The following is an 11,526-nucleotide window of genomic DNA, read 5'->3' as shown; positions in this document are numbered from 1 at the left end:
TATCGCCTGCAGCCAGCTCTCAAAACAGCACTGAGAACAAGATGAATCAACCAAATTTTAAGTTTTCTCATGGTGTGTATGAATTTGGAAAGAAGCGGACTAAAGACATCACAGGAAAATAGTAAAAAAAAAAAAAGAAACCCTCAAGAATTACAACTCTCATATGATGTTATAGGATCTCAACAAATCTAGGAGCTTTTCTGGATCCTGAAATGAAATTCATAGATCATAGAGCATATCCACAATTTTAAAGTCAACATGTTGTGCTAGTTGAATAGAAAGGAGAAATAAAAGTAATTTATAATAAAAAAAAAAATGCAAGAGCAGCACTGTGGACCGGGACGGCTACACACACACGCAGCAGACGAACAAACAGGTGTGGATGGGGGCTGCCGAGTTCAGAGCCGTGGTCCCCTCCAGGAAGAAAGGGGCGAGCGGCTGGGGGAGGGGCCTCAAGTTTACCTGCAGTGTGTGGAGAGGCTTGAGGGTCCTTCAAACACACATGCGGGTCATCTGCCGGAAAAGGAGGGACAGAGTGCATCTCACTTGTTCCTTCCCTCCTGTTTGCACTTCACTGCTGCTTCTTGCCCCGGGCACCCGTGGGACCAGCGCGGAGTGGAACGATGAGCCTGCGCTGCTCCCTGTCCCAGCAAAGGCAGAAAGCCGCAGGTCTGCGCCGCGAGGTCCGCGTTAGCGGCAGACGCCCTCGATCCGGGCGAACAAGGTCCCTCCGGTTCCGATCACTGAGATTTTATTCTAACAGGTGTTGCGTTGGGTCAAATGCTCTTTCTTCGCCTACTGAAAAGATAATGTGATCTTCCTCCTTTATTCTGTTAGTGTGGAGAATTACACTGAGGGATTTTCAAATATTAAATAACTTTGTTTCTAAAATAAATCCCACTTGATGATGATACAGTATCCATTACACACATGGCTGGATTCGGTTTGTTAATAGTTTGTATAATAAAACACTTCCGTACCAGTTTCCATGAGGGACATGGATCTGCAGTTTTATTTTCTTGTGATATCTTTAGTATTAATATTAGAATAATGCCAACCTCATAAACTGGTTTGAAAAATGTTCCCTCTTTCTCAAGTTTCTGATAGAGCCTATCTAGGTAAGGGTAGTACTGTTTCTTCCTTTTGACTGAATATTTGACTGAATTCAACGTCAGAGCCTAGAGTTTTCTTTGTGAAAAGGTTTCTGTGTTTAAATTAAGAATTCTATTTCTTCAATAGATACAATGCTGTATAAATTTTTCTATTTGTTCTTGTGCCAGTTTTGATACTTTGTATCTTTCGAGGAACTTGGCCTTTCTACCTAAGTTGCTGAATCTGTCTGCGAAAGGTTATTCATATTGTTTTCCCATCGCCTTAATATCTGTGAGGTCAGGAGTTCCTGACATTGGTAATTTGAGTCTTGTCTCTTCCTGTCCTGAGCAATCTATGGTTATCAATTTTACTGATCTTTCCAAACAACAGCCTTTTGTTTTTTGGGTTTTCTTTATTGTTTACTTTCTGTTGCACCAATTCCCACCCATTTATTATTTTCTTTCACTTACTTTAGCTTTAATTTGTACTGACTTTTTTTAGCATTTAAAGATAAAAGCTAAGATCACTGATTTTAAACATGTCTTCTTCTCTACTATAAACATTTAAGCTATAAATTTCCCTCTGAGCACTGCTTTAGGTGCATCTCACACATTTTGACATTTTGCATTTTCACTATATTCATAATTCAGTTCAAAGTATTTTCTAATGTCTCCTGAGATTTCTACTCGGATTTTTAGGCTGCTTAAAAGTACGTTGTTTAATTTTCAAATATTTGGGAATTTTCTAGATAACCTTTTGTTATTGGTTTATAATTGAATTGTGTTGCAGTCAGAAAACACGCTCTGTGTGATTTCAATCACGTGAAGCGTGTGGCAGCTTGGTCCGTGGCCCAGCACGTGGCCAAGCTGGGTGACTATTTCCCGTGCACTTGAAAAGAACGTGAGCTCCACAATTGTTGGGGGCGGTGCTCTCTGAATGCCAATCAGGGCAAGTTGGCTAAGAGTGTCGTTCACGTCTTTTACGACCTTATTGATTTTTCTATCTTCTGTTCCATCGGTCGTTCAGAGAAGTATTGAGACCCCCGACTGTCATTGTGGATCTGTCCCCTTTTCCTTTCAGGGGAAGGTCGTTTGTCCTTGTGTGTATTTGAACCTCCGTTATGTGCACACGCACTTAGGATGGTCTCCTCGATCAACTGAATCCTTTATCACTGTGGTGTGTCCCTTTTCCTGATGGCAATAGTCTTGCTCTGAAATCTAGTTTGCTGTTATCAGTACAGCCATTCCCGCTTCCTGTGACTAGTGTTTGGGTGGTTATCTTTTACCGTCCTTTTGCTCTTATCCTAGCTGTGTCCCACATTTGAATCACCACATCTAAGAAGCATCATACAGTTGGGTCTTGCTTTTTCCCCAGTCGGATAATCTCTAGCTTTTAATTGGTGCGTTTAATCCATTGACAGTTAATATAATTATTGATATTGTTGGATGCAGGCTACCATCCTGCTATTTGTTTTCTATTTGTTGCATCTGTTCTTTGTCTTTTTTCTCTTTTCCTGCCTTCTTTTGGGTTAATATTTTCCATTATTCCATTTTGTCTTCTCTCTTGGCTTATTAGTTAGAGCTCCTCATCTTCGTTCTTAGTGTCCTAGGGTTTTGGTACTTACCTTTAATTTTTCATTGTCTCTTTAAGTGATATTATACCATTGTATGTAAAATATGTAAACTTTCCAATAGTGTATTTCTATTCTCTTCTCCTGTCTTTTGTGCTTTTATTGTAACATTTTTTACATGTTATAAATTTCATAATGCACTGTCATTATTTTCGTTTTAAATATTCTATTATCTTTTGAAGAATTTGTAAAGCACAGAAGAAAAGTCTCTCGTATTTATCCACATATCTGCAGTTTCCAGCGGGCTGCTCCTCCGGGTGCCGACCTGAATTTACGTCTGCGGCTTTTAACCTGAAACAATTCTTGTGACGTTTCCTGTGGCGTAGTCTATCCGTGATGAGTTCGCTCAGCTTTTGTCTTAAAATGTCTTCGTTTTACTTTCATTTTTGAAGGATATTTTCACCAGAAATGGACGTCTTCGTCGACACTTTTGTGTTCTCTCCGCACTTCAGAGACGTTGCCCCGGTGCCCCCGGCTCTCCGTGTTTCCCACGACAAGCGGCAGCTATTCTCGCCTTTGTCCCCTGAAGACTGTCCCTCCCTGGCACTGGTTTCCCGCCGTCCGGTAACCAGCTGCCTTGCTGTGGTTCGCTTTGCACGGATGCGGCTTCAATTCCCGGCTCTGTGGATCTGTGGATTGTCACCACACCTGGAACATTTTCGGCCATTATTTCTTTAAACGTCTATTCTCCCCCTCACTGCTTTCCGGGCCTCCAGCTACGCATATCATTAAGCTGCTCGACGCCGTCTCCCAGGTCACCCGGGCTTTGCTCTCTGCGCTTCCACTGGGCGACCCGCGCCGTCCTGGCTTCAAGCTCGCAGGCCTTTCCTCCCGCTGTGTTTCATCCGCGGTCAGTGCCCCGGTGGAGCTTGCGTTTCATACACTGTGTATTTCCATGCTTAGAATTTCCGTTTCGTTCATTATCGTACTTCCCGCCGGTCCTTTGATTATGATCGTGGTTTCTTTCAAGTCCTGGGACGCATTTGTAATAATTGTTTTCAATGGCTCATCTGTGTCATTTCTGGGTCTGTTTCTATTGATTGATTCTTCTCCTGGTTATGGGGTCACACGTCCCCGCTTCTTCATACGTCTAGTAATTTGGTGTTGGGTGCTGGAGGTTGTAAATGTTCAATGTTTCTGGATTTTGTTGGCCTTCTTTTCGAAAAATTGGGTTTTGTGCTGACAAGCACGTAATTTACTCGTGGATCAGCCTGGTCCTTTGGAGGCTTGTTTTGAACCTTTGGCAGGTCACGTCCAGAGGAACCATCACTCTGGGACTACTTTAGCCCTTCACCTGGAACACGGCCTTCTGCGGTCTGTGCTGACGCTCTCGGCGGTCAGCGGGGTCTCTTCTGGGTGGCTGGATGTCAAGCGCCTCCTGGCCCCGAGTGAACTCTGGGACTTGCTCTGCTCACAGCGCTTGCTCCTTGGTGGCTGCTGGTCCCTGGTTCATGGAATCTCACTCTGCTTATGTCCAGCTCACAATCTGCCCAAACACACGTGTGGACCCCTGTGAGGACGCTGGAGCACCTCGGCCCACCTGCTCCTCCGGCCTCCCCTGGCTCCCACGCCCATCCCCACAGCTGAGACCCGGGCTCTCTTGGCCAAAAGGCTCATTTGCTTCTGTCCCTGCTACCTGTTGTCCAATGTCTAGAAACAGTTGTTTCTTGTAAATTTTGTTCAGTTTTCTAGTTGTTTATGGTGAGAAGAAAAGTCTGGTGCCAGCTACTTCATCACGGCCAAAATACCTGTAATGTTTTAAATTCCCAGTTGGGGGGAGACACGTTGATCTATTTATTTACTTATTTTTCATTCTATGTACTTCACTGCACACCTCAGATCGTCCCCGGTTACCACTAGGGATCCTGGGCTTTGGCGTCAGACCCACCTGGGTTCTAATCCAAGTGGCTAGGCCACTTACTAAGCAGGTGACAACAGGAAAACATTTCTCCTCTCAGTTAAATGGGGACAAGGACACCTGAGGGAGTTTCTGTGAGAATTCGGTGAGACGGTGCAGAGCGCAGCACGAGCCTGGCACACAGTAGGTGCCGACCAGGAGGTAGAGGCCATTTGCCATCTTAGGGTACAAGGAGGAGTGGCCTCTGCTCCCTAAACCCAACCTCCTGCTCGGCAAGGCCACCCAGGGGGCCAGAGGCAGCAGGCCCCTCCCCCGCCCACCTGCGGGCCCCACCCGGCCCTGGGCCTCCCCTCGCCCAGCACAGAGGGGTCTCTGTCCTCCATCCCACTCGCAGCCACCGCATCACCCACGTCAACGGGAGCCTTTGCCACGGCCCGTGGGCTGGGAGGGCACCCAGCAGCCCACAGTAATAGGTCAGCCTGTGCGAGGGCCTCAGAAGGACAGAGGGACACTGTTCCCTCCCCTCCCGCCCTCACCTTCCTGTGTCCCTGGGGTGGAGGTGGGGGCCGGCAGACGGGCACTGCCCACTGCCCAGCGGGGGGGTGGGGGCAGCCCTGCAGCCTCGGCGGAGAGGGTCGGGCCAGAGGCCTGCTCAGGAGCCGCTGGCCACAGGTGCCGCCTCTCTGTGCTGTGGCCCCAGGTGTTGAGCAAAAGCTTGGAAGACTCAAAGCGAGATCTACAGGTGCACAGGACGCCACTCGAAAGGGAACTGTTCCTGCAGATACTGGCACAGGCCACTCCACAGGCAGTTCCCAGTCGCGGCTAAGGTTGGGGGTCCACAGCCTCTCCCTCCGGGGACCACAGTGGGACAGCCCCAGAGCAGGCCGCACACAGCCTAGCCACGTCCTCCCTTCCACAGGTGAGCATCTCTGTGCAGTCCCGACCCCAGGGCCCTCCCCAGCCTGCCAGAGTCCTTGGGGCTGCATGACGAGACAGTGGTGTCACCTCCAAGGCCTCATGGGGCAGGCAGAGGGAGGAGCCCAGGCGGCCACATTGCTCCTCTGGGCTCCCGCTGCCCGGTTCTCAGCGGTGGACCTCCCACCAGCCGTGGGGGCAGGGACGCGAGGAGCCCTGGCCGACGGCACAGCTCTGCCTCAGCTGTGCCCGCAAGACCTCTCAGTCTGGAGCCCAGAGTCCGTATCCAGGTGACCACAGGCCGTGCTCCCCAGGGGCGCCAGGGGAGGATCCTTCCTCACCTCCTCCAGCTGCCGGCAGTGGCAGCACTCGCGGCTTTCCTGGCTCGTGGCCGCATCGCTCCAATCTCTGTGTCTTCCCACATGGCCGTCCTCCCCCCGCGTCCCTCTGTCTCTGTGTCCAAATTTCCCTGGCCTTGTAAGGACACCAGTCACCTGATTGGGCCCCACCTAATCCCGCGCAAACCCAGCCTGCTCATACCTGCAACGCCCCGGGCCCTGGGGCTTAGGGCTAGGACATATTTAGGGGGACACCGATCCACCCACCACAGGGGCCACAAGTACTGAGTGGGAGGGGCCTTTCCTGCCCTCGTAGGATGTCAGGAAAGGCCTGGGGGAGAAGGACCAGGTGAGCATCCCGGCAGCCCTCTGGGCAGGAGTGTCGCAGACAGACAGCAAGTGCAAAGGCGGGGGTCAAACCCTGTGTGCCTCAGGGTGCTTGTTTACGAAGCAGGATGCTGGGCACCTGCAGGGCTTGCTCGTGGAGCTCCACGAGCCGAGCCTCAGGCAGGGGCATGGCCCCACGGAGGCCCTGGGCAGAGGAGGAGTCTGGGCCTCCCTGAAGGGCTGTGGGCTCTTGGTCCCAGCACGCAGGTGCAGAGGGCCCCCGGACCCGCCCCTGTGGCAGATCCTCCCTGGGCTCCTTCTCTCTTTCTGGTGCCTTCTGAGCTTGCTGCTGTTCCTCCCAGCCTGTGCTGCACCCTGTCCTGGGCTGTCTTCTGTGTCACCATCAAACCCCCACCTGCAGCCGAGTGCGGACACAGAGAGGTCCGCCACTTGCTCTGGGTCACGTCACTCGCGCATGGACATGTCCCAGCCATGCACTGAGTGTCCTCTGGGTCCACGGTGAGCCAGCAGGAGGTGGGGAGACGGGCACCCCAAAGCCTCCCAGTTCGGAGGCACAGCCAGGCTTGGGGTGGCTGGAGGGGCCAGCACAGGGGCTGGACAGAAGGGGTGGGTGGGGGTTAACCCTGCAGTGACCAAGGCAGATTCTGAAAGAGGGTTTTACAGGAAAGCACTGGGTGGGGGTTGGGAATCTGGGTCCTGCTGAGTGGCCTGGGGCGAGGCTTCAGTTTCTCCATTAGTCAAGCGCTCCAGGCCCTCCGGCAGGCTGGGCATGCAGTACCAACAGTGGCCTCAGGGGGGCAGCAGCCACTCGCCTTTCTCAGTTGCTGCCTGGATGGGACCTGCCACCCAGGTGGCCCCGGCCCAGGCCACAGCCCACAGGGCTCAGCTTTTAGCTCCTCCCCTATCCCTCCAGGGGGACTGATGGCCACTGCACACAGAGGGGCGCTTCCCGACCCCGGGGCAGCAGGGCCGAAGTTGGGGTACCAGTAAGGGAGCTGGTGCAGGGGTGGGGGGCAGGAGCGCCAGGTGGGGCTGCCCCTCTAACCGTGATGCCCCAAAACATGCCAAGCTGGAGCCCCCAAAGCCTGCAGCACCACCCGGCCCAGCGAAGAGCAGCAGGCTCCAGTGGCCAACCAGCCGGGGGTGACAGTGCCCACAGGCTGGCACCCGGTGCCCTGCCCACTGTACTGAGGCCCGGGTCAGTGAGAGGACTCTGGTGGAAGCTCAACAAATGGAAGCCTTGGCAACAGGCCTCCCGAAAAGGGGACCATGGAGACAGGTCAGAACAGGTGGGCGCAGGCAGCACCTCCCAGGCTGAGTCCTGGGAATTCAGGTCACATGAGGGAATCACCAGGCACTTGCGGAACACCTGCCACGTGCAGGGCCCTGGGCTTTGTGCTGCGGGATGGATGCACATAGAAGCCGCAGCAGAAGAGGCTGCATTAACAGAGGCAGAGTACCCAGAAGAGAGGAGGTGAGTGTTCGTCCCCCTTGTCTTGTCCTAGGGGGGTTCTGGGTCTGTCCTGATGACCACGTGGAGGGAGATTTTGGTGGACTGAAGCATCTTGGGAATGGTGAACAATCTGGACTCAATGTCACAGGGACAGCGATAAAGATTGTGGTAACGGGACAATGTCGTGGCCTGACTTGGGAGGTGGTGAGCCCCCAAATGCCCAGGCAGAGGCAGGATGACAGGCTGGGTCGGGGGTCGAGGTGGCTGTCCCAGCCCCTCTACTCCACTCTCTCCCCAGCTGGCAGGACCACCGAAGCCGATCACACTTCTCTTGAGCCCCGAGAGGCCCCTGGCTGCTCTCAGGGTAAAGACTGCACTTCCCAGCCCCAGGGACCTGCCCGGTCTGCCCCCGTCCTGCTCCTGGGCTCTCTCTGGCCCTTTCAAGCTCTGGCCATGTTCCCTCCGACCTCGGGGCCTTTGCACCTGCTGTGACAGTGCCTGGAACGTCTTCTGTCCCCTTTTGGAAAGCTAACTCCTGCTTGCCCTCTGGGTCTCAGGTTCGTGGCCCTTTCTAGGGGCAGAAGCACTGACTTCCTCACGTCGCACTGTACCCCGTCCGTGGCACTGCACCCCCGTCCGTGGCACTGCCCTCAGCTGTAACTTCACAGCAAGGACCAGGATGCCTGGCGGGAACCTGCCAAGGCTCCCGAAGCTTTGCCCAGGGTTCTGCACGCAGCTGTGGCCCACTGGCCAAGAGGACTGACTCAGTGGGCAGGAGGATGCTCCTCCACAGGGAGGCTGTTCAGGCACCTGGGCGGCCCGTGTCCTCCCCTGCAGAGAAGAGAGGAGGGACGGCGGGGAACAGTCATGCAGAGCTCCCCCAGATCATGCCAGGAGAGGCGGAAGCTGGGTGTGGGCAAGGAGGGTGGGTTTTGTGGGAAGTTGAGGCTGGTCCCCTTGATGGAGGCCGCTGGGAGCTATGGGCTGTTCTTGAGCAGGGACATGCATGCTGTGAGCATGAGTCTGCTGTTGCCACCCGGGCTGGTGTCGGCGCCGTGGGGCTGGGAACTGGGGGTGGTGGGTGATACAGGGCAGGTAGGATGGCAAGGTTGGCCCAACCTGGGGTGGAAGCAAACCCCGCCCAGCCGCTCGCAGCACCAGAGAGCCCCATTCCTGAATCCTCCAGCTGTGGTGCCCCCGCAGCCTCTACCCTGGGACACCTGGTCCCCGCTACACCGCCCTGCTCCCCCCCCTCCACACACACACATGCGCGGGCTTGTGCGCGCCAGCACGCGCCTGCCTTTGCAGGACGGGACATGGTAACTCCCGTGCACCGGGAAGGTGGCCAGGGTGCTTCGCGAGCTCCTGGGCTTCCCTGTAGCCTCTGGGCGCCAAGAGTCCAGAAGGTGGGGCCTTTAGGCAGCAACTACCAGGCAGGGCTGGTCTCCTTCCGGGAAGGCTTCCTGGAGGAGGCGGCAGTGGAGCCGGGCCTGGAAGGAGACGAGGCACTCTGGCCCCCGCGCCAGGCAGGCGAAGCCCCCGCGGGTCACCGCAGGCGCGGGGGCGGGGAGGCGCGGGGAACCGCGCGGGGCGACTCCCGCGGGATCGGGAGGCGGGGGCCGGTCCGGCCGGTCACGTGGGCGCCGGCCGGCCCAGGTGGGGCGTGTGACGCAGGTGGCGCGGCCAGGTGCCCGCGCGCCCCGCCCCCGCCCGCCGCGGCCCGGGACCCGCGCGCCGCCCGCTGCGCAGGAAGTGGGGGGGCGGGGCCGGGAGGGACCCGAGGCCGGGCCAGAGGCCGCCGAGGCTGCACCCGCCGCGCCTGGCCGCCAGCGTCGCTCCGCTGCTGCGCCCTGCGCGCAGGTGAGCCCGGGCACAGGGAGCCCGGCGCAGGTGAGCCCGGGACGCGAGGGGGGCGGCGGGTGAGCCGGGGGAGGGGCGGTAGGCGTGGGGGGGGCGCCTCTCCTCCGTTTTTCCCGCAAGCCCCGCCCCGCCCCGGGGTCGCGACAGCTTGGCGACCCTGGGCTCCCGGCGCCCGGCTGCGGAAGCGCGGGGCTGGGCCAGGCGCCGGGGACACAAGCCCGCGACCCGGCCCAGCCGCCCCCGCCCGGCTTCCTCTCCCTGGAGGGAAACTTTGCAGCCGGAGTCGGAGTCGGGTTTAGACTGAGCCGAGGGACTCCGGGGGCCCCGAGAGTTTGAAAGGCGCCGGGAGGGACACAGAATGGCCTTCCCAGGAGCTCGTTGCAGGAACTACGCGAACCCGCTGGCGTCCCCGGAGTTCAGAGCAGCCCCCACCCCCAGCACTCCTGGGGGATTTGGTGGACAGGTGCGGGGAGGACCCTGCTCTGCCTCCGACCAACTGAAGGGAGATAGGCAGGGGTGCAGGGTGAGTCCCTCTTACCAGTAGGAGCTGTGGACACCCATCTCAGTTGCCTGGCCTCAGTTTCCGCATCTGTGAAATGGAAGCGAGGATCTTTTGGGATTTGAGTGAGTGTGTGGACCTCTGCCCAGTGCTTGTGGTGGGTGGGGGCTGAGTGAGTGGCAGGAGGAGTCCTTGGCAGCCTCCGCATCTGACCTGGATCCCACCTGGGCTCCATGTCCTTGGGGTGCACAGTCTGCGTACCCCTGAACGTGGGGGTCGCTTGCCGGGTGCCTTCGCGACCAGGGAGAAGGTCCCAGTTGCTGTCCGTGCTGTTGTGCTTAGGTGTGTGGGCTCCAGGTCCAAAGCCTCGCTCTGTGTGAACTAAGGCAAGTTACTTAAGCCTTCTGGGCCTCAGTTTCCTCATCTGTGAAATGAGAGTAATAGAAGTGTCTCCTTATAGGGTGCTGACCCAGTGAGCCACTGCTGAGCTCCTGTTCAGGGGACAAATGTGTCAGATGGACAGGGTCCCTGCTGTAATGATGTTCACAGTCTTCAGAGGGTTGGAAGAAGGCAGGCGCTCCCCACCCCTGGGCCTGCTGGGAGGGCGTGGTGGAGGCGAGGGGCCGAGGGGGCTTCCTGGAGGAAGTAACAGGCGCCTGGAGCGTGAGGTGGAGTAAAGTGCCAGGTGGATGCCCCTGCCCCTCTTGCCTGGACTCCTGCAGGGAGAAACCTTTGCTGGGAGGCGACCCTGACGGCTCAGCTCCCCAGGGGCCGTTTCTGCCCCACGTGACCACCCTCTGCGGAAGCGCTCTCCGCCTACACAGGAGGAAACTGAGGCACAGGGGGCAGTGGCCTGGAGCAGCTTGTCGGGGTCCCCAGGCTCACGCGTGGAGCCCTGCGGTCTGCTGCCCCTGAGAGTGGCAGACGGTGCCCATGTTTTGCTCGAGGCACCAGCATCACCGTGAGTTTGGGTGTCAGTCCCAGTTTCGGTTCCAGATTCACTTGGCCGCGTGTCCCCTTTGCAGGGGCGCTCGCTGTGCGTGACTGTCCGTCTGCAGCGGCATCTTTGTGTGTGCTGACGCTGCGGCCGAGCGCAGACCCCCGCTCGCCCGGCCCTGTTAGGAGACAGTTGTCTAGGTCAGGACCCGGCCTGGCCCCTCTCCCGGCGCTGGCCGGCCGGCAGTGGGACCGGGCAGGTCACGCTGCTTCCGTGCCTGGTTTCCTCACCCGTCGGAGAGGGAAAACGCCCACCTCCCAGCAGTTTGGGGAGGGACTGGAGACACGGATGGGGAGCCTTGGGAGGGCGCCGTCCACATGCCAGTTGTATAGTGGGGGCCGTCGCCTGTCCGGGCCCTGTCGGAGTCGGGCTCTGATTTCCCACCCGGTGCTCCTGGGAGCCCGAGAGCGCCTGGCCGGGGCCGGGGCCGGGGCAGGGGCCGGGCTCATGGACGTCTGGATCCAGAGCTGGGGCCTGGGAGTGGCTGGGGGATACCGCGGGCTGAGCCAGGCTGTGTCCCAGGTGGGCAGCCCAGG

The sequence above is a fragment of the Propithecus coquereli genome, unplaced genomic scaffold, assembly GCF_000956105.1.
Source record: "Propithecus coquereli isolate 6110/MARCELLA unplaced genomic scaffold, Pcoq_1.0 Scaffold757, whole genome shotgun sequence".
NCBI lineage: Eukaryota > Metazoa > Chordata > Mammalia > Primates > Indriidae > Propithecus > Propithecus coquereli.
The sequence above is the reverse complement of the archived record's forward strand: the minus strand, read 5'-3'. Positions refer to the sequence as shown.